This window comes from Sapajus apella, unplaced genomic scaffold (assembly GCF_009761245.1).
Source record: "Sapajus apella isolate SASKATOON/1434 unplaced genomic scaffold, GSC_monkey_1.0 scaffold203, whole genome shotgun sequence".
NCBI classification, from domain to species: Eukaryota; Metazoa; Chordata; class Mammalia; order Primates; family Cebidae; genus Sapajus; species Sapajus apella.
The window spans coordinates 206,138-227,341 of record NW_022437143.1 but is presented as its reverse complement, the minus strand read 5'-3'; the positions used below and the strand labels follow the sequence as shown (position 1 = coordinate 227,341).

The following is a 21,204-nucleotide window of genomic DNA, read 5'->3' as shown; positions in this document are numbered from 1 at the left end:
TAGAGACAGGGTTTCACTATGTTGGCTAGGCTGGTCTCGAACTCCTGAGCTCAGGTGATGTGCCTGCCTCGGCTTCCCAAAGTGCTGAGATACAGGTGTGAGCCACCGTGCCTGGCCATGGAAAGACTTTAATATGCTAAATTGATGTGTTGGTTGAGACATGAAGAAATTAGCTATCAAACTCCAAAGAGTGGCAACAGACTAAAACGTAGATTTCCAAAGGTGGCTGAGAACCCGCTGGGCAACTGGCCCCCAGTGAAAGGAAGGGTTGAGAGAGTGAATGAGGCAGGGAATTTGCTGGATTCCTTTCCTGAGGGCTGGGGCTGTGATGTGGACTCCCACTTCCCAAGTTTGGCCGGGGCTGGGGTGGGGCTCAGGGGGCGAGGGTGCAGGTGGAGCAGAGGACAGCCTGCCCTCGGGCTCAGAGAGCGTGGGCTTCAACAATACTGCTCTGAGAGCTTGCTTTCTGTCCCCTGGAGTTTGAGAGGCAGACTGACTGGCGGTGGGGGTGCCACAGGCAATTGTGGCTTCTTGGTTCTGATGAAGAGAGCAAGCAGCTGCTGCATTGGAAAGCAGCTGGGCTCCCTAGGACGCCAGCCAAAGGTTTGTGGATCTTGGGGACATAGCACGCCACTGGTAGTGCAAGTGTGGCTTAGAGTATGATGGGGAATTGTCGCCGACCTGTGCCTGGGGACTTGTCAGGATGCGGAATGTGTGTATATTTCCCACAACCAGATGTTGGCCGTGTGAATGAAAGAGCCGGTGTGTGATCATCTCAGCCGTGACCACAGGGCCTACCCAGAGGGCCGATGCAGCACAGTGGAAGGAAGTAGGAGGCGAACATTCTAGGGGCCAAGGAGGGAGCAAGTGGCTTCTGATTCATTTGCTCAGGTCAAGGGCACTCTGGCTCTCGAGTGGGGATCAAGGGTGAAGGATGGAAGGGTTTCTTACAAGGTGCCCATTTGAACATGAAACCTCTTTCAGATCCGGATAGGAAAGGCATCTTGCGAGACCATCAGGGCAGAGCTTTCCAAACCCCTTTCCCTTCCTATGTTCATGCTCTTACCTCGGAAGTCTGCTGTGGGCAGTGAGAGAGGAGAGAAAAGGCTGACCACGGCACCCTCTCCAAGGGCAGGGGCTGTCTGGCCGGTCCTCACCGGGGGAGACAGGGAGACTTAAGTTTGCAGATTCGATTATTACCTAGGTGGCCCTTCTGATGACTCTCTTGGGACTGTGGGATGTGGCTAGAAGGGAATGATCTCTGCTGAATACCTGCTCCTTCCAAGTGTGGCCTTGGGTCTCTCAAATAGATCCTGAGATCTTGAACAATTTTACTAGGCTTTAGCGCTCAAGGCCGAGCTTTCACTTCCACAAACAAATCAGTTAAAAGTGCTGAGGTTGTGGGAAGGCTGCTCTTTGGTCACCTTCTGTGGCCAATTAAATGATTGGTCCCAAGTCCTCTCTTCCCTGTACCGGTATTGTACTCCCATATCCTTGCAACGTGGTGGTGTATTAGACAGTTTATGTTGCTCATAAAAGAATACCTGAGACTGGATGATTTATAAAGAAAAGAGGTTTAATTGGCTTACAGTTCTGCAGGCTGTAAAGGAAGCATGGTGCCAGCATCTGCTTCTGGTGAGGCCTCAGGAAGCTTCTACTCATGGCAGATGATGGAAGAGGAGCAGGCGTGTCAAGTGTCAAGAAAGGGAACAAGAAGGGGGTTGCCACACTTTTTAAAACTACCAGATCTCATGAATGGCATGAATGGCAAGGAAGGCACCAAGCCATTCATGAGGGATCTGCTCCCATGATCCAAACACCTCCTTCCAGGCCCCCCCTGGAACATTGGAAGCCACATTTCGACATGAGATTTGGAGGGGCAAAAAACTTCCAAACTATATCAATGGGAAACATACTTCCCTATGATTTGACTTTGAGCATGGCCACAGAACTTGCTTGGGCCACGGGAACATTGGCAGAGATAACGCGGCAGAGGCTGGAACTGCACTGTGTGGCTGACCTTGCTCTCCTGTGCTTCAGCCATGGCGGTGAGATGAGCATGGCCCAGGGAGAGCTGGCTCCAGGCCAGTGAGTGCTCTGTGGTGCAGGTCCAAACGCCACCGGGGGCCTGAGATCGAGGGGTCCAGCCTGAGTCAGCAGACCCCAGCCAAACCACAGACATGGAAGGCAGAAATAAATGCTTGTGGATGGTGCCATAGAGACTCTGTAAGCAGCAAAAGCTTAGTGAGACACTGTCACTCTTCTGATTCCTTTGATGAGACTAGAGCTGCGAGCTGGCAGGGCCACAGGACTTGTGTTCTCTCCACACGTCTCAAAGCTGTGGCTGGGGTGGGCAATCTTGTTACTTTTCCTTACTGGGTGGCCTTGGTCTTCTCTGGATCGGCCTCCGCTTCTGTGGGAGGAATAAAGGGCTGAGGGGTAGCGGGCTTGGGGGAAAAAGGGGTTTGTGGGGGCATCTGGGATTGTCACACAGCATCCTTTTTCATTTTTATCATTTTTCTGCTGCAATGGTGCCCCAGTTAAAAGTGCCCTTTGGGAAAGCCCTTCTCTCCTCTTGGGTGTGGTTGACTTGGGTGTGGTTGACTCCACCCTCTGCTTCCAGAGGGGCTTGATTCCTCCACAGGTCCTTCCTGCTGGCTGCAGCGATTGGTTTGGGGAAACACAGAGCTGATGAGCTTCCGGGCTGATTTCCCTGACAGTGCTGGACAGAGGCAAGGGTTCTTCCTGTGGGTCTTGAATTTAATGAGAGAATCTCAAATGATGAGAAAAAAGCCTGTCTGAGGACAGGGTCAACTGAATAGCTGGTACCCAGAGAAAGAGAGGGAGAGAGATACTGGATCCTGGTGATGGGTGAATGAGACAAGGCATGAAGCTAGAACACCATCTGGTTTTTCACCTAGCTGAGCCCACAAATTCCCATGTGTCCTTAATGCCAGCTTGAGTAGGTATCTGCCATTTGCAACTACAAGTTTTCAGTGATACAAGATTGCCCACCTGCTTTGGGTCCTCTGTGGTCCAAACTTGTACCTGGCCCTATTTTAGGGACATACACTTTTCTTGGGTTTGCACGCACAAATGTGTGTTTACATTTGGACATAGTAGACAAAGAAATTTATATAAGGATTTTGAAACTCTGACCAATTAAATAATCTACTTACATTGTTTCATTCATTCATTCTTTTAAGAAAAAATTCATTCATTCTTTACAACCACAATGTATGGCCGGTATTTTTTTTTTTTTTTTGAGATGGAGTTTTGCTCTTGTTGCCCAGTCTGGAGTGCAATGGCACAATCTCAGCTCACTGCAACCTCTGCCTCCTGGGTTCAAGTGATTCTCCTGTCTCAACCTCCTGAGTAGCTGGGATTACAGGTGACCGCCACCATGCCTGGCTAATTTTTGTATTTTTAGTAGAGACGGGGTTTCACCATGTTGGCTAGGCTGCTCTTGAACTCCTGACCTCAGGTGACCCACCTGCCTTGGCCTCCCAAAGTGCTGGGATTTCAGGTGTGAGCCACCATGCCCGGCCTATTGGTATTTTTTCACTTAGGAAATCTTTTGGTTACAACTTTTAGCAAATCTGACTAGGTAGGGCTTAAACCATCAGAAGGTTTGCTCTCATATTTCATTAGCTCTAAGATGCCATTGATTGTGAAATGCACCACTGTTGCACCACTTTCTTTGTATAAGCAAAAGCTTGCTACTGAACCATGAAACCATTCTTTACTATCAAATCAGATGTCAGAAGTGACTTGATTTCAATGGTGTCAGAAAGTGAAAAAAATATGTTTCTTGGGATGGGAGAAATGGTGTTACTTAGCAAGACATTTGTTCTTGGGTGGCCTCAGATTTGACTTGGCAGCTCGACATCATTATCCAAGATTCAGGTTCCTTGCTCTGTCACCTTAAAGTTGTAAGATGGTTTGGTGTCTTCTAATACCAAGTTCAAAGGCAGGAAAAGAAGGAAGGGAAGCTGATAGGGCAAGTGTTTATTTTCTCACTCACATCCCTCCTCTCATCAGAAAGCCTCCAGCACACTGACCCTCATGCCTTGTTGCTCACTGGCCAGAATCACACACAGCCATGCTGATTTCAAGGAGACCAAGAAAGTGAGTATCTGACCTTTTCGTTCCTACAGTGGGAGACTGCTGAGGGAAGAGGACATAAGACATGGCTGTCGATGCCACAAGATTTCAATTCCCATTTTACAGATGAGAAAACTAAAGCTGGAAGAGGTTAGATAACTCATCCAAGATCACACAACTAGAAATTGATCAACCCCAGATTTAAACCCAGTGTTGAGTGATTCAAAGTTCTTCCCATTGAACCACAAATCATCTGTACCTTAAAGACTGAACATTGAGAAACCTCAAATACAGAGCAGGCAAATAGTGAGGAATGTGTTTGGATGAAATACCAAAACATCTGATCATCAGTGGATCGTTAGGGGTTTATTGTTGTTATGTAACCAGCACCCAGAAATCAGCAGCTCAGGGTGGTTCAGATGCTTAAGGGTTTTATCAAGATCCCAGACTCCCTCACCACCTTCTGTAGCATGTGACTTCTGTCCTCATGTGTCTCAAGGCATCACATCTAGCTTTCTGAGGAGCCCCTACCTAGTGATTGCCTCTTACATCCCATTGGTCAGAACAAGGTCACATGTTACTACCAGATACAAGGAAGTTACAAGGAAAAATAAATATATTTGGCTAGCCAATTGTCATCCCGGTCAAAACTGGTGCTCTGTTTTGGAAGAAGAGAAGAGGGAAATTGGGTAGTGGTGTCATTAGTGCAGCATGCATTTGGCCACTATACCTGGTTTTCTTTCTTCCAGGCAGATGGTACAACCCTTGGGGTTAGTCATGGATATGTAACTTAGTTTGTCCAATGAAATGGGAGTAGAAGTGACATATATTCCTTTCTAGTGGGAGCTTTAAGAGTTGGTTCACAAAAAGACACATGCACCCATATTTTCATCACCATGCTATTCATGGTAGCAAAGACATGAAATCAACCCAGGTGCCCATCAATAGTGGGTTGTATAAAAAAATGTTGTCCATATACACCATGGACTACTACACAGCCATAAAAAAGAAGGAAACCATGTCCTGTGCAGCAACATGGATGCAGCTGGAAACCATTATCCTAAGTGACTTAACATAGGAACAGAAAACTAAGTACTGCATGTTCTCACTTATTAAATGGGACCTAAACATTGGGCACACATGGTCATAAAAATGGGAACAACAGACACTGTGGAATACAAGAGTGGAGAGGGAGGGAGGGGGTTGAGAGTTTATTAAAAACTGCCTATTGGGTACTATGCTCCTACCTGGGTGATGGATTCATTTGTACTCCAAACCTCAGCCTCAAAATATACTTTTGTAACAACCTGCACATGTACCCTCTGATTCTGAAATAAAAGTTTTTTAAAAAAGACAGTTGGTGCATTGTGCTGAGAATCTTCCATGAGGAACAGAGCCCTCTTGCCAGCCTGTGATGGACTAGAGCAAGGGTGGGAAATAGACCTGTGCTTAGTTAATCCACTGCTGTTTTTGTGAGGTTTGCTATTGCAGCATAGCCCAGACTATCCTGACACAGGTCAGCAATCAACAGTGTCCACATGTAGTCCTCATGCAAGGTCATGATCAGACCAGTGAGGAGTCAGGACCTAAGTCTGAACTGGCATAAACAGTGCCCCAATTTCTCCAAAGTGAGGACTGTACCAGTGGGCCTCAAGACAAAAATTGGGAGTCCGCAGCTCCCAGACACTGGGGACCCCCTTTTATCTGGAGCTGCCTGGATGCCACATATGAGCCTGGTGACCCAGCCATATCCACCAGCTCATTAGCAGTGTCCATGTCAGTTAAGACAGAGAAATCCACTCAGCGGGGATTTCCCAAGTTAGCCCAGCATCCTTACTTCTTCTCATAGCAACAGAAATCATGTTCTTGCCTCCATCAGATGCACTGTGCTCTGCACTCCCCTGGTCAGGGGGTGGGTGCAGGATGCAAATTGGGCCAGTCAGATGCTGTCACTCTGACACTTGAATCTTGAGTGAAAGAAGCCAGACTAATTGGAGACTGATTGGAATTTACTTACCCCAGCGGACGCATTTGGAAGAGACCCGTTGGGTCCTGCTATCTGTGTACTCAGCTTCACATATCACAGTTCTTTCTGGGCTCTCAGAAAGGACAGCACATCCTCCAGAGGTTCTGAACCTGAATGCAGCCGCTGGTTGAGAGCTTCCACATTGTCTTCCATTGCAGTGGGAATGAGTAGGATTTTGGTGGTGTATGGCATGACTGCATTTCTTGAGAAAGAACATTTTAACAGCTGTGTTTATGGCAAGAGGGAGATGTGTAGCATTGGACTGCCAATGCTGCAGCTTGCAGAGGACATTTGTCGTTTTCACCTGCTCAGCATCCATTCTTGCTGCTTCTGGTGACAAAATTCAGTGGTCCCATTTCTCTTTTAACTCCAGAGCTAGATTTGATCCAGACCTGGCCAGTCAGAGCATCACAAGCTACAGGTTTCAGTGCCTGGTTAGGAGATGGGCGGTGGCCCACCGTAGTTTACCATGACTTGAACCTGAAATTTGTGGGCAAATTTCGGGAGCCATAATTACCCTGCTGGTGGCCGGGCGCGGTGGCTCCTGCCTGTAATCCCAGCACTTTGGGAGGCCAAGGTGGGCAGATCATTTGAGGTCAGGAGATTGAGACCAGTCTGGTCAACATGGTGAAACCCCATCTCTACTAACAATACAAAAAATAGCTGGGCGTGGTGGTGGGTGCCTATGGTCTCAGGTACTCGAGAGGCCGAGGCAGGAGAATTGCTTGAACCCAGGAGGCAGAGGCTGCAATGAGCCAAGATAAGGTCACTGCACTTGAGCCTCAGAAATAGATTGAGACTCAGTCTCAACACACACACACACACACACACACACACACACACACACACACACACACCCAGTAATGGCTAGTACACTTAACACTGTTCTTGACTCCTTAAACTCTTGTCCATGGACTTAGAGCTGTGAGGACGTAAACATAATCTGAGAGTTGCTAAGACCCACGATGCGGGGAGAGCCTGGCTAAAAGAGAGAGGGGCCAGTTCTGATGACATCGTTTAAGCCAGTGGCTCTGGCTAAGCCTGGCTGTCCTGGACTCTTGACTTACAAGAAACAGTGAAAAGTCCCTTTGATGCTTAAGCCAATTTGAGTTGGGTTTCTGCATCTTGCAGTCAGAAGAGTACTGCCTAATACAATAATTCTGTGTAGGCATACAAGACACATCAGTAGTGGTACCTGCCATGCCCACAGCCCTAGAGGGGACAGCCAGCAGGTGGCTTTATTTTAGACCATGTGACAGTCGGACAAGAGCAAGGACCTGACTCAGGCTCTTCTGAATCCATATGCTGGCTAGGATTTGTGAGCTTTCCTCCAGCATTAAAGATGACCTATGTCTATCCAATTTCTCTTTTTAAAATTGGGAGTTAAGAAACATGGCAGGAGCGAGACAGCCAGCTGCAAGGGCAGAAGCGTGAAGGACGCACGAAGAGATGCCACCAGGAGGAGCTGGGGTGGTGGCAACTCAGTTTCAAAGCAGCAGAAATTCAGCGTCAGGAGAGGGCGCCAGTTGGTGGAAAGAGCTGGCAAAGCAAGGTCAGGAGGGAACCTGTCCAGGAAGCTCCAGGAGGGAGGAGATGGAGCGACGGCTATTTCTGAAGTTGTCTTGCCCATTCCTAAGGACTTTTCAATTCTGGTTCATGGATCCTTATAACCCATTCTTTTCCCCCCCAAAAAAGTTGCAGGTGGTCTGGGAGCAATGCAGACATCGCCCAGCCCTGTTGCCTCTGTAACCCTCCCACAGTGACCAGCGTATCACTAAGGACACTTTTGGTAGCAAAGGATGGAAATATAATGCAAAGTAGTTTTCAAAAAAGGAAATGTATTGTCTTCCTTAATTGAGATGTCAGGGGATGAGACCAGCCTTAGTCCTCACTGGGTTCAAGGCTCCCGGGATGTTCTTGGGAACTTGCTTCTGCACATCCTCACTTTGTCCTTCTCTGGGTGGCTCCAGTATCTGGCTTCATGTAAGATGGTGGCTTTGTTCCCACATCCCTTTAGGGAATAGAGTGAGTTTCTTCCTTGGGATTCCCAGATAAATTCTTTATCACTGGATCTAAGTGGGGTATATACTTATCCTGAACAATCTCTGGCCAGGAAACTGTGATGCAGTGATTGGCTGAGGTCCAGCATCCACCCCTCCTCTGAGACCCACTGAAAGCACATGAGCATAGAGGAGATAGAGGGTGAATAATATCTTTGTGGAATATATGTTGAATTGCTGGAAGACAGACTTCTTCAAATAAGATTGGCTTAAGCAAGATGGAAGTTTCTTTCTCCCTCACTGCAGGTAAGCAGCCTGGGAGCCCAGGTTTTTTTTTTCTACATTGTTGCTTCTTTATCCCTGGGTATTGTGATGTCAGATATTCCACTGTCAGCTCCACTGCCCAGCCAGTGGAAACAGAAAACGTGGAAGAAGAGGGTGTGCCCTTCTAGTTAAAGATGTCATCTCTCCCCACTTTAACGCTGCTGATCAGTTACTTGGCCAAATATAGCTTCTAGGAAGTGAGGAAATACAGTCATTTTTCTGGATTTTCATATCTCCAGATAAAAGACAAGCATTCTTCAAACATAGGAGATGAGTGTTGCTGGAAATAAATGTTGGAAATAGATGCTTGGTACTGCAAAGAAAAATTAGCGCTGAGGCAAAAAAATCTTTCAGCAATGCAATTTTTACTTCCTGGGCTGCAGGAAGGGTACTCTTGCTAGCCATCATGCCACAAAAGTACAAATAACAAAGGAAAAATAGACAAATTTATTCCTTGTGCATTTGGGGTCTTCCTTACTGCTGTGTCTGTTGGTTGGAGCCAGACCTCACAATCTAAAGTAAAACCCGACTGGCTAATAACTTAAAACTTTTCTCAACAGGTAAAAGCACGTCCAGCACAGATATCTTGGTTAAAATACAAGGACATAGAATGTACTATGTGCCTGTAAGCATGGCATGTCTAATAGCTACATAGGATAGGGCTTAACAATGTTATTAGCACACTTATTTTTTAACAAGAAAAGAAACTTTAAAAAGGAACTTTTTTACTTCCCACAAGTGTGATCAAGAAGCAATTGGCAATCTCAGCCCTAGCCTGTCCCTTTAGCCAGTCAAATGTCCACATGTCCTCTCCCTAGGGGAGACAGCCCCAAAGTTGCATCCAGTGCCTGCGTCCAGCTCCAAGCCTAGGATCTGTGGAGGGACAGCCTGCACCATCAGATCTCATGTGGTTTTTGTTTTTTTCAGACAAGTTCTCACTATGTTGCCCAGGCTGGCCTCAAACTCCTGGGCTCAAGCAATCCTCTCACCTTGGCCTCCTAAAGTGCTGGGTTTACAGGTGTGAGCCATGACACTAGGCTTCCGGATGCAGTTTTTTATGATGTGGTGCCCTTGAATTCCTGCATACATTGCCTACCTCCTTACACCCAATATGCATCAGCCAGTAAAAATAAGACAATCATGGTGGGAATCCTCATCCAGAAGAGGGAAAAATGTACCCATCAAATCCTGGTGGGCAGCAATTGTGAAGGTTCTCAGGGAATGGAGCCGAGTCTTTGGATGACAGCCCTTCTCTCTAGGAGTACTCCCTGGGATAGACTTCTCTGGGTCCTATGGCAATTTGTGTTCAGTGATAACCACTTTGTTCAAGAACCTTTCTAGCCTCTCTGCTTCATTTGATTTCATAGAGACCTCTACATTTTAGTATAGTGCTAAAAGCTAACTTGCCTTAGGGGTCCCCTCTTTGTCCTCTGCTAAAGGGCATCAATGGGTGTACCCCTCTTAGGGATGCACAGCTTAAACATTTTTTATTTTTTAAAGATGGGGTTTCACCATGTTGGTCAGGCCGGTCATGAACTCCCAACCTCAGGTGATCTGCCCGCCTTGGCCTTCAAACTGCTTGGATTACAGGCATGAGCCACCACACCCGGCCTAAACATTTTTTTAAGAGAAGAGGCCTTGCTGTGTTGCCCAGGCTGGACTTGAGCTCCTGGGGCGCAGGCAATCCTCCGTCCCCAGCCTTCAGAGCAGCAGGGACTACAGGTACATGCCAGCACACTGGGCCAGGGCGGCATAGCTCTTGCAGCTCACTTCTTGCAGGTGTAGGTTTGGTGACAAGGGTCAGTTGCTTTAAGGAGTCAAAAATGCAGTCCTGTGCCAGCCAGACTCATGGTTTCTTTGGTAATACATGCCCCTTACAATCTCAGTTGGTTTTCTGCCTATTTGCGGCTAGTTATCCTCTGGGTACAGGTTGGGTAGTTCTTATCCCAAATGCTTGGGGCCAGAGTGTTTCAGATTTCAGATTTTGGAATATTTGCATTATCCTGGCTGACCATCCCTAATCTGAAAATCCAAAATCTGAAATGCTCCAATGAGCATCTTGTATGCTCAAGAAGTTCCAGATTTTAGAGCATCTTGGATTTTGGGTTTTTGGTTTAATGATGCTTAACCTCCTTTTGGATTAGCAGTATTTAAACCTGAAAATGGTGGCCTTTTATTTATCAGCCTGTATGTTATATCTGCTCACCTCCCTCTCAACCTGAGACCAAAACACCCACCCAGCTTGGACTGGAAGGCAGCCTCCTTAATCTGGTCTTTGCAGCTGTGAGGCTGTCCTTGACAGGCTGAGAAACTTAAGTGTTTGAGAAAGACTAGGTTCAGAGTCTTGTCTCCTGCTAATCCTCCTTCTTCAGAAAATTCTTCTATATCTGCCTCAGTTTATGGTACAGAAGCAATATATTTTTCTCTTTCTTTTTTTTAAAACAAATATAATTTTACTCTAAAGGAATATTATTATATGGCAACATTTTGAGAACCATAGAGGCTCCCTTGAAGTGTTGTTAGGAAATCACTCAAATCATATTTTTTATTAATAAACTGATGCCATTTGCAGGCATAGTATTTTTTACATGCTTTTGGGCAAGTACAATATAGCATAACTCAAAATATGCCCACTTACAGAATAATGAACTATTTTTCTGCTCACAAATATATGATGGCTGATTTCTGCCTACATTATGATACGTAACTGCTCTATAGAACATGAAGCAGAATTTCATGACATCAGTTATATTTAAACTATAATTTAAAAATCTTTCAAGATATAAGAATCTAACTATCAAATATGGAGTTTTCAACAAGCAATGGATTTTTTTTAATCCTGAAAATCTTTTAAACTGAGGTCATAGCCTGTAGACAAAGGGAGCTTCTTTCAGCACTGCTGTACTCTCTTCTGTGCCTGCCTTCCTTGAGGCCAGCTCTACCCACCTTCTTCTGGCTCATGTAGGACTCTGTGGAGAGCAGCAAGAGGCATCTAGCAAACACCCAGCTTCTGAAATTTCCAACTGTTTCCTTTAGAGCAAGCACTGACTTTGCAACGTATTGCAGGGATCAGTTGATCGACTGCTATGGCATGGCATAACCAGGGTTTTCAGACCACCATGTTTATGTACAGCATTTAAAATATATCTTCAGTTTTGTTACCAGTAGCACTGCCCTTCTGGGTAATAATTAATATACAGCCTTTACTAATAATTAGTATACAGGCTTTCCTTCTGTAAGAGAGCACTCACTCCAAATAGTGGCTGAAGTAGGCTGGAGGTTAATTTCTCTTTCATGGAAAACCTAGTTCTAATTAGTCCAGGGCTCATAGGCAACCATAGTGCGTTGGGACACAGGCTCCTTCTCTTTTGTCACTCTGACGTCCTTAGGGTTTTAGCTTCATCTGATTGATACAAACTGGCTTGACATCATGACTTCATTCCTACCAGGGGAGAGGGGAAGCGGCGAGGCACATTCCTTCTGAAGCACATGACCTAGAAATTGCAAAAATCACTTTTGCTAACATCTGACTACTGAGAACATAATCTATGGCATGTTGGCTGCATGATGCCTGGGAAATGTGGTCACTCTTCTGGGCAGTTATGTACTCGGTTAGAGGACTTCTATTACTGTAGAAGGGGACGATAAGTATTGGGGACAACTAGCAGTCTCTTTCTTAGGATGATCCCCCAAATGAGTTGGGGGATGGATTGTGGGGAGTTGAAAAAGCAACAGATGTCTACTACAAAGTCTCTCCTCTGAGCACCCCAGCCCCTTCTATTCCCTTCAATCCTTGTGACCTCATTGTCCTTTGGGCATCTGTCTCAGGCCCCCTGAATCTCCCATCATGTAGGTTCTGGGGTCAAGGCACCTCTGATTCAGTCTACATTGTCAGCTTGCAGCCCAAGACTGGCATTTATTAGGGACTCAGGAAAATGTCTGTGGAACTAAACTATGGTAGTAATGGGCATTTCTGAATCAACTACCTTCCATTCATTCATTCGTCCAGCCAGGCAGCAAGTATCTATTATATACTAGGTCCTGGAGAGTCAGTGTCTTGTCAGACAAAAAGCCTTTTCACTTGCAGCTCTTTTGGCTACAGGGGTCTCTTGTACCCTAGGGATATTTTTGTTAGAAAAGTGGATAGCATTTAACTGAATCAAGACTGTCTCTTCCTTAAGCACTGATACATTCCAACTTAGCATTTCCTCTAAGACTTGCACAGAGGCTGTCCCCAGTGGTCATCTGTGCTTTGGGCCAGCTCAGTGTCAGGTTTGCTTAGTCTGGCATCAGCATCTTGCCATTCCTTTGGGGAACAACTCTTTTCTGGTCTCTGTGACCCACTGTCAGTCCTACTGCAGGGCCCTGCCCTCCTGGGAAGAGCAGTGACACAGGCTGGCCAATTGAAGAGCTCTCTCTCTGGTCCAGGATTGTCAAGTAGGGTCAGTAAGATTTGATTTGTGGGTTGTTTAGATCCAGAGATGTGAGGATGTAGATTTAAGATTGCCAGCAACCTTCTTTCCCAAGAGGAGAGAGACTGCAGTACCTCGGTACTACCCCCATCATTTCTTCTTGCTCTGCTATTACATAAGGAAGTCACCTCCTTCCTCCTACTGAACTCCTGGATCTCAGCCCATTGAGGACCTTATGCCAGTAGCAATTGCTGCTCCTGCATGTCCCGTCTACTCCTTCCCAATGGGACCTTCTCCCCAGCTGTCAAATGTGCACAGTTTGTTACAAAGTACAGTGGATATCTGTCTGTTTCTGGCCACTCAGGCTTCAACCTCCCTGCTGGGGAAAACTGTCTTGTGAGCAGTCTTGATGGGACAGGGGGTGATCCTAGAGAGGCATTGGGTCAGGTATTCCTCCAGGTATGTGGATCCAAGGGCAGAGGGCATGTGGCCATAGCTCTGCCAAACGAGCTGCCACTCCACTGGGATTTTGAATCTTCAGCTGAGAGACGCACCAAGGACCATGAACAGGAATGCTTCCTGTGGTGGTGACACTGTAGAACAAGTGTTTCCTCCTGTTGGGATCTGGAGTCACCTGGCTCCTGCCTTGAAGAACATGGCCGAGAGCATTAGCATCTGGAGCCCCTGCAACCTTTTGACACATCCCCTTTTTGATTAACTTTTAATTTAATTTTATTTTTTGAGACAGAGTCCCACTCTGTTGCCTAAGCTGGAGCGCAGTGGCACAATTCCTGCTCACTGCAACCTCTGCCTCTCAGCTTCACGCGATCCTCTTGCCTCAACCTTGGGAGTACGCAGAACTATAGGAGCATGTCACCACAATCAGCTAATTGTTTTTTTATTTTTTTGAGATGGAGTCTTGCTCTGTTGCCTAGGCTGGAGTGAAACGGCGGTGTGATCTCCGCTCACTGCACCTTCTGCCTCCCGTGTGGAATGATTCTCCTGTCTCAGCCTCCCGAGTAGCTGGGGTTGCAGGCCGGCACCACCATGCCTTGCTACTTTTTTGTATTTTTAGTAGAGACGGGGCTTCACCATGTTGGCCAGGATAGTCCCAAACTCCTGGCCTCAAGTGATCCACCTGCCTTGGCCTCCCAAAGTACTGGGATTACAGGTTTGAGCCATTGTGCCCAGCCGTCCCTTTTTTGCTGAACTTAACCAGACTTGTTTTCTGTTGTTTGAAATAAAGGAAACCTACTACATGATGCAGCATATTAAAGCAAGCAAGCAAACAAACAAAAAATTAGAATTAAAAAAATGACTCTCTTGACCCCACATCCCTTCCCATGTGATACCTTTCTTCTTCCCTTTATGGCCGCGTTTATAAGAGGCATCTACACACGCACCATCTCTGGTTCCCTTCTCCAGCTCATCCCCTAACCCACACCAGTGGCTTCTGCCTCTGCCCCCTCACTGAAGGCGCTTGCACCAGCCTGTTAGGTGCCCTGTGTCACCACGATGTCCCAGTTTCTCTCTGTCCTTTCTGGCTGCTCCTCCACCCTTTGTCACTTGGTGACTCATGGGTGGGTTCTAAGCCCTCTCCTCACTCTACTTTTTCCCTGAAGACCTTATCCACTCTTTTGACTTCAGCAACCACCCCATGCCCATGACACCCAGATTTCTGAAAAACTCCAGTCCTTGGCTGGGTGCAGTGGATCACACCTGTAATCCCAGAACCTTGGGAGGCCGAGGCGGGCCCATCACCTGAGATCAGGAGTTTGAGATCAGGCTGGCTAACACCGTGAAACACTATCTCTACTGAAAATACAAAAATTAGACGGGCATGGTGGTGGGTGCCTGTAATCCCAGTTGCTCGGGAGGCCGAGGCAGAAGAATTGCTTGAACCCAGGAGGTGGAGGTTGCAGTAAGCTGAGATTGTGCCATTGCACTTTAGCCTGGGTGACAAGAGTGAAATTCCGTCTCAAAAAACACAAACAAACAAAAAACTCCAGTCCTGTATGTGCAACCCGCCTGTCCACGTGGTGCGTCAAACATCCCAGTGTGAACTGGACCCTTGAGTGCACCTCAGGCTCATTCTTCTTTTGTCAGTGTTCAGAGTCTGAGCAAATGGCACTTGGTCCATGTGGTCCTCAGGCCTGAGCTGCTCTCTACCAAAGCAATCTACACATATCTATCCCCTCCTTCCCCCATGTAGTGGAACTTGTATCTCCAGGACCTGACCCAGGAGGAGCTCAGTAAATGTTTGATCAAGTGACTGATAGCAGCAATGATACTCCACAGGACACTTTCACAACCGCCCTCTTCCCCCAGCCTGTTAGGTAGGTATAATTACTGCCTGTCTGCAGATGAGGAAACTGATGCCCAGAGAGATGAACAGTTTTGCTTGGGTGTGGGGTTGCAGAGCCAGTGAATATGTGGGGGAGTTGAGATTGGAATTCAGATCTGACTCCCCTTCCTGGGTTCTCCCTAGGCAGCTGCCACAGCCAGGGGAGCCTCCTTGCCAGGCCATGAATGGAAGAAGGGGGCCAGTTGAACAAGGAGCCAAGCCAAGGCAACGCCCTGGTGGTGAGAGCGAGCCAGCCAGCCGTGTCTGCAGGTAGACTGCATAGCAGACATCTCCTGACACCCACCCTAAGAAGGCTTCCTTGAAACACACACAGTGAGGTTTCTGGTTCTTGAAATGTCCTGGGAGCTGAAAGCCTCAGGTTTAGGGCCTGGATCCGGCACCAACTCTCAGTGTAACCACAAGCAGCTCATCCCTTCTTGGGGCTACTTCACTAAAAAGGGAATAAGAGTAAGGTGCCTCAGATGTGGAAGGAGGGCTCCTAATTACCGGACAGGGGCAGAAGTGGGTAGTGGCCTTGGCAAACAAATCCCCTATTTGTCCCCTTTAAGCAGGATCTCCTACCAGGCAGTGTGTACTGGGGAGGCCAGAGGCTGGGACCTCACCTGGACACCCCCGTGGGCATTTGGCCAGAGGTAGCTATCTGCCAGAATCTGAGAGCTGTTCTCAGTCCTCACTGGAGAGGGCTACTTGGGGCAGTCTGAGTCTCTGGGCAGACTGAGGTCACTTGCTCCCCAAACAGGGAGAATTAGAGATAGTGTTGGCTCCAATGCACTGGAAGGGAGGAGTGAAAACCTCTCAGCACAGGGCTGGGCAAACAAGTTTAGGGTCCCAGGACAGGGAACAACAGAAGAAGGTGAACATTGAGACCCAAGTGTCTGAGACTGGGGCCCAGGGATAGTACAGGCACCTCATACCACGTGGCCCTGGGTGGACAGCAGGAATCCCTTGTGGGTGGAAGAAATCGGGCTGCCTATCCCTGCGTCCCAAAGCTGGCCGGCAGTTGTGGAGACTGGGGGTGTTGAGGGAACTGTACGCCCGGATCCTCAGCCTGGTAGGGTGGGGCCTGGCGATCCCAGGACTTGGGCTGGCCCCCGTGTCCTGAGTCCCGGAAGGCGTTTCGGGGAATTGCGGGGAAGAAAGCCGGCTCCGGTGGAGGTGGCTCACCCCCACGGTCACTGCGCGCTCGCCCACTGTTGGGGTCCGCGGCGACGGGCTGGGAGACTGAAGACCTCAAGCGGGGCTGCGTAGGGACACGTGGGCGGGGAAAGAGGTGGTGGATTACCCGTCTTGAGGGGCGGGACTGGAGACGAAAACCTGGGGAAGGACTCTACCAGGACTGGGTCTTGGGTGGCAGTGGAGGGCTCCCGGGGCCTGGCCAGGATCATGGAGCTCTAGGGACTGGAGTCAGGTTTGGGGTCCGTGAGGGTGGAGCTCAGAGGATGGAACTGTGGGTCCAGGATTAGGGACCTGGGGCTGGAAGTCCGAGGCTAGTGGAGACCAGGCCTGGTATCCGAGGGGAGCTGGCCCTATAGGAAGGGGGTCTCGTGGGCGGGGTCGGGAGCCAGAGAATTGTGAGAGGCGGGGCCAGGATGGCGAATGCTGCTGGAAAAGGGTTGCCACCTGCGCGGAGACCTCAATACGGGGCGTGGTGCGGGAGGGGAACAGGAGCGAGGGGGCGGGGCTACGAGGAAGTGCACTTGGGGGGCTGGGTCTGGGGCCGGAGGATTGTGGGGCGCTGCGCATATACACCTGGGACGGTGGGGTTGCGTCGGGGAGGTGGGAGTCTTGGGGGTTCGCTGGGCAGCCTGGAGAACAGGCTGTCGCGGTGGGGGGCGGGGCCGAAAAGATCGAGAGCAGTGGGGACCCGGCCTTAGGAGGTGTCGGGAAGGAGGGCTGGGGGCGCGCGGGCGCAGGTCCCGGGGCGCGGCAGGGCGGGGGCGGGGGCGGGGGCGGGGCCGGGCTCCGGAGCGGGGCGGGCCCAGGTGAGCGAGGTCTCCGCCCGCCGCCCCTCCCGCCGCCCTGGTGCCGGCCGCCCCGCTGGCCCCTCCCTGTCCCCGGCGCTGGCTCCGCGGGCCGGGCCGACGGCGGCGGGCGGCGTCTCTGGCCCAGGCCAGGTCGGCTCCGGCTCCATCTTGGGCCGCGGCGCCGGGCACCTGTGGCGGCCGCAGGAGCAGTGCTTCTCTCGGCCTGCGCAGCCCTGGCGGGCGAGAGGGTGAGAGGCCGGCTCCGCGCACGCCGTGGGGGCGGGGGGCGTGGTGGGCGGACCTCCCCCTTGCTAAGCCCCAGAACCCACTCCTCCCCGCTGCCTGCGCTCAGACCCCGGACATCCCGGCCACTGCCCAGCGCCCCCGGTGGCCGCACCGCACTCCCGGCGCTCCGCCTCTCATTGTCCTGTCCTGTGCTGTCCCCTCTTCTACGTCTCCTCTGCCCATCCTCCCATTTCTCACGAATCTGTCCGGGACCCTGTCTCCTTCGGCCACCACCCCTCCTGCCATCGCTCCTCCTTCTCCTCTTCTTCCTCTTCCCTCCCTCAGCCTCCTGCGCCGCCTACCCCGCCCCCAGCCTCGCTGCCCTTTGGCTCCTCCTGCCCCGCATCCTTATCCCGGCCCTCAGCCCCATCTGCCTGCAGTGGCTGCCTTTGCTCCCGAGAAGGTCTGTAGCCTCGTTTCGGGGCCGTATTGAGGCCCCTTCTCCCTAAGTCCGGGTGGGCTTTGTGCAGGAGGGGCGGGAAGGGAGCTGTGCTGGGCGAGGCTGCGTGGTGTGGTGCGGTGCCTTCAGGCCTTTGGCCCCGCAGCAGGAGCGGCCTGTGCTTGGTGTGCACAGTGCAGTTGTGTAGATGCTGGTACTGCAAAGGGGCCTGTGTGTCCCAGGCTGGGGAGTGAGTGCTTGTGAGCGTGCAGTTAGGGACACACCGGCCGCCTAGGCTGCTTCTAGGCTGGGAACCTTCTCCACCTAGGTGACCCCAGGGAGTGTGGGTAGATCCTGCCAGAGGAGGAAGCTCAGGGACTGGTGGGCGCCTAGGCCTCTTTCTGGTGAGTAGAGCCGCATCCATGGGGCCACTGACCCCACGGTTACCCCAGAACCCTTTCCTGGCACAGCATGTGACCAGGGGCATGTAGCCCTTAAGGCACGTTTATTGTGAAGGGTGGATTTTGTCTCCTCTAAACCGTCTCTTCAGGAGTGCTCCCTGCTGCGCTGTCCACAGTTGGCCCTGAGTGTTCCTGTTAGGGCCCGTTCACTCTCGGGTGGATTAAACCGCCTCCAGGAGGTTGCCCTCTATCCCCACTGTGCAATGGGGGGTTTGTGCTGTGTGCATTTCTGTCTGGTCTCTGAGAGGTAAGGTCCATATTTTAACATAGAGCCAGTTTTTCTGCCTGACCGTATATGTTTGCTTTTCCTGTTTTGGTTTTGCTGGACACATAAGTCATCATCCAAATGCCTGCCACTTAACAAGAGGGGACTTGGATTGGGCATGGTGGCTCACGCCTATAATCCCAGACTTTGGGAGGCTGAGGCAGATGGATCACCTGAGGTCAGTAGTTCGAGACCAGACTGGCCAACATGGCAAAAAAAACCCTGTCTCTACTAAAAATACAAAATTTGCTGGCCGCAGTGGCGCACGCCTGTAATCTCAGCTGCTCTGGAGGCTGAGACAGGAGAATGGCTTGAACCCAGGAGACGGAGGTTGCAGTGAGCCGAGATCGCGACATTGCACTCCAGCCTGGGCAACAAGAACAAAACTCCATCTCAAAAATAAACAAACAAAACCTAGGGGGGCTTAGGTGGATGTCACAGTGTAGTCTGAGATGGAGCCACTTGTGGTGGTCTTGGTAGTCCCCTAGGCACATACCAAAGGCCTGAGCTCCTCTGCTGCGTCAGCATGGTGGGAGCGGGACTCTGACTAAGTTGACCGCATGGCCTCTGTATTTGGGCTGGGCTGGAAATGTCTGAGATCTGGGGGCTTTTACTCAGAATGACATTGGTTGATTGCTGCGTGTGAGGCTGGTTGATCTTCCAGTTGCTGACAGGTAGAACCTGAGGCAGCAGGACAGCCTGGCACTGGCCACAGGACATTGGTCAAAGCCATCGCAACCTCGGCATTAAATGGGGCTGGAGAGAGAATGTTAAGGTAGAGTTCAAAGAACACTAGAGGTCTTGGATACCTCTGTATGCCTGTTCTTTATCTCATCTTAAAAGATCTTCCCAGAGTCCCATTAGGGCGAAATCAGACCTTTTGCATGGTTATAAAGGCAGGGTGTGCAAAGGATGTGGCACGTGCCTGGCACTTGGCGAGTGATCGGCCCTGGCAGCTGTTATCGTTGCTGTTACTGGCTTTGTTGCCCTCCTTTGTACATTCATCTTAGAGCTCCTTGAGGGCAGGACCTGGGTCAGAGCCCTCTGTTGGCTACTGCTCCTCTCTCTGACCCTCTCGGGGACAAGTCTGGCTTCAGCCCCATGAAGCAGCTGGGATGGGGCATCATTACCAGGCTGCAGCTGTGTTCAGAGCAGCATGGTTCAATATGGTAGCCATTAGCCTCATGTGGCCAGTTAGATTCAAATAAAACTTAAACATTCAGTTTCTCAGTTGCTGTAGCCCCCTGCCAAGTGCTTGGTACCCACGTGGCATTGGTGCCTACACATTGGACAGCACAGGGTAGAACCTTTCCATCATCACAGGAAGTTGTGCAGAGCTGGAGTCTCAGGGACTACAGCACCAGTATCATTCTCACTGTGGCTCAACAGCCACCAGCTCTCTCCTGAGTGCTGGGCCCATAAGACATCTGTAATTACACAGAAACTGAGTCCCACAGCCCCTCCTGAATTTCCTCTCAGGTAGCCTTGCTCACCTGGCCCAGAAGGTTGTTTCCTGGCAGTCCTTATCAGCCTGGCGGGGGGAGGGCAGGGCTGGGATTGCCCAAATGCAGCTCCCGCCTCCTGTCCCCACCCTGTTTCTCCAGCTGGTCCTGCCTGGCAAGGAATCCCAGAGTGATCTTCCTAATTCACTGTTGTGGCCAGGGCTGAGGTGGCCCAGACACCGACCCCACTGCTTCCCTCGTGTGCTCTGGACACATAGCCTCTCTCCTCCTGCCCACCCTGCTCTCCACCCGAACACCTTCTTGCTTCTCTCACTCCAGGCCCAACTTACGTGACTGGTCCTCCAGGAAGCGTTTTCTCATCTCTCACCCTAAGTGAGCTCTCCTGCCTTGGCAGTGCCCACCCGCAGACCCCATTTTTGGCACTCAACACCCTCCTCTGTGGGTATGTTCTTGTATTTGCTTGTTTTCTTGGTCAGGCACACAGCAGATATCCTCTGAGTGCCAACTACACGTCAGGTCAATGCTGGGTGTTGGACAGCTGGCGGGGAGCAGACCACAGGCCAGGCTTTGCCAACTTCAGGCTGGTGGGGAGGCTGACAGTTGGCCAGACTGATCCACCCAGGCCCGATGCACAGCCAGGGATGAAGGCTGCCTGGCTGGAGGGTCAGGAAAGAAATGCTGATGTGGAAAGTGCCAGAGCTGACTCTGGGCTGCAGCTGGGTCAGGAGCCAAGTCCAGAGTGGTCTTTGTGGCTGGGGGAAGTGACAGCAATGGCAGGGAGTGTGGGCAACAATGAGGATGCAGGTACACTGGGCAAGTGGGGGTTAAACGTTATGTATGGCAGGTCTGATTGGTGGTACTGGGTGGGCAGCTTATCTCACTGCTGCACCATCCCCAGGGGTACAGAAAGGTCTGAATAAATCCCAGCTCTGGGATTCTCCAGCCCCAGAGCTGGGCACGCAGTAGGGGCTCAGGAGATGGCTGTGGAATCAATGACCAGATGCTGAGTGAGTCCCTCATGGAAAAAGCTGATTCGTGGGCCTCTCCCTGCCCCTGGAGCTAGAGGTGGGAGTCAGGGAACCCTAGAGACATGACAGCTCAGCCAGGCTAGGCCAGGGAAGATGGGGGTGATTGGGGAAGGCCAGGGAGGATGGGG

At 50.4% G+C, this 21,204-nt stretch overlaps 1 protein-coding gene across 2 annotated transcripts in view; it reads left to right on the top strand.

The window, feature by feature from the left end:
* Positions 1–17,327: 17,327 nt before the first annotated feature.
* GPRIN2 (G protein regulated inducer of neurite outgrowth 2) overlaps positions 17,328–21,204 on the top strand; it is a 6,303-nt gene continuing 2,426 nt past the window's right edge. Inside the window, exon 1 of one of the 2 annotated variants that reach the window (XM_032270104.1) lies at positions 17,328–17,883. The gene's annotated coding sequence lies outside the window, so the exon portion shown is untranslated. Of the gene's footprint in view, positions 17,884–18,934; positions 20,491–21,204 lie in introns of those variants that run through there. The other variant, XM_032270103.1, reaches the window with a different exon arrangement.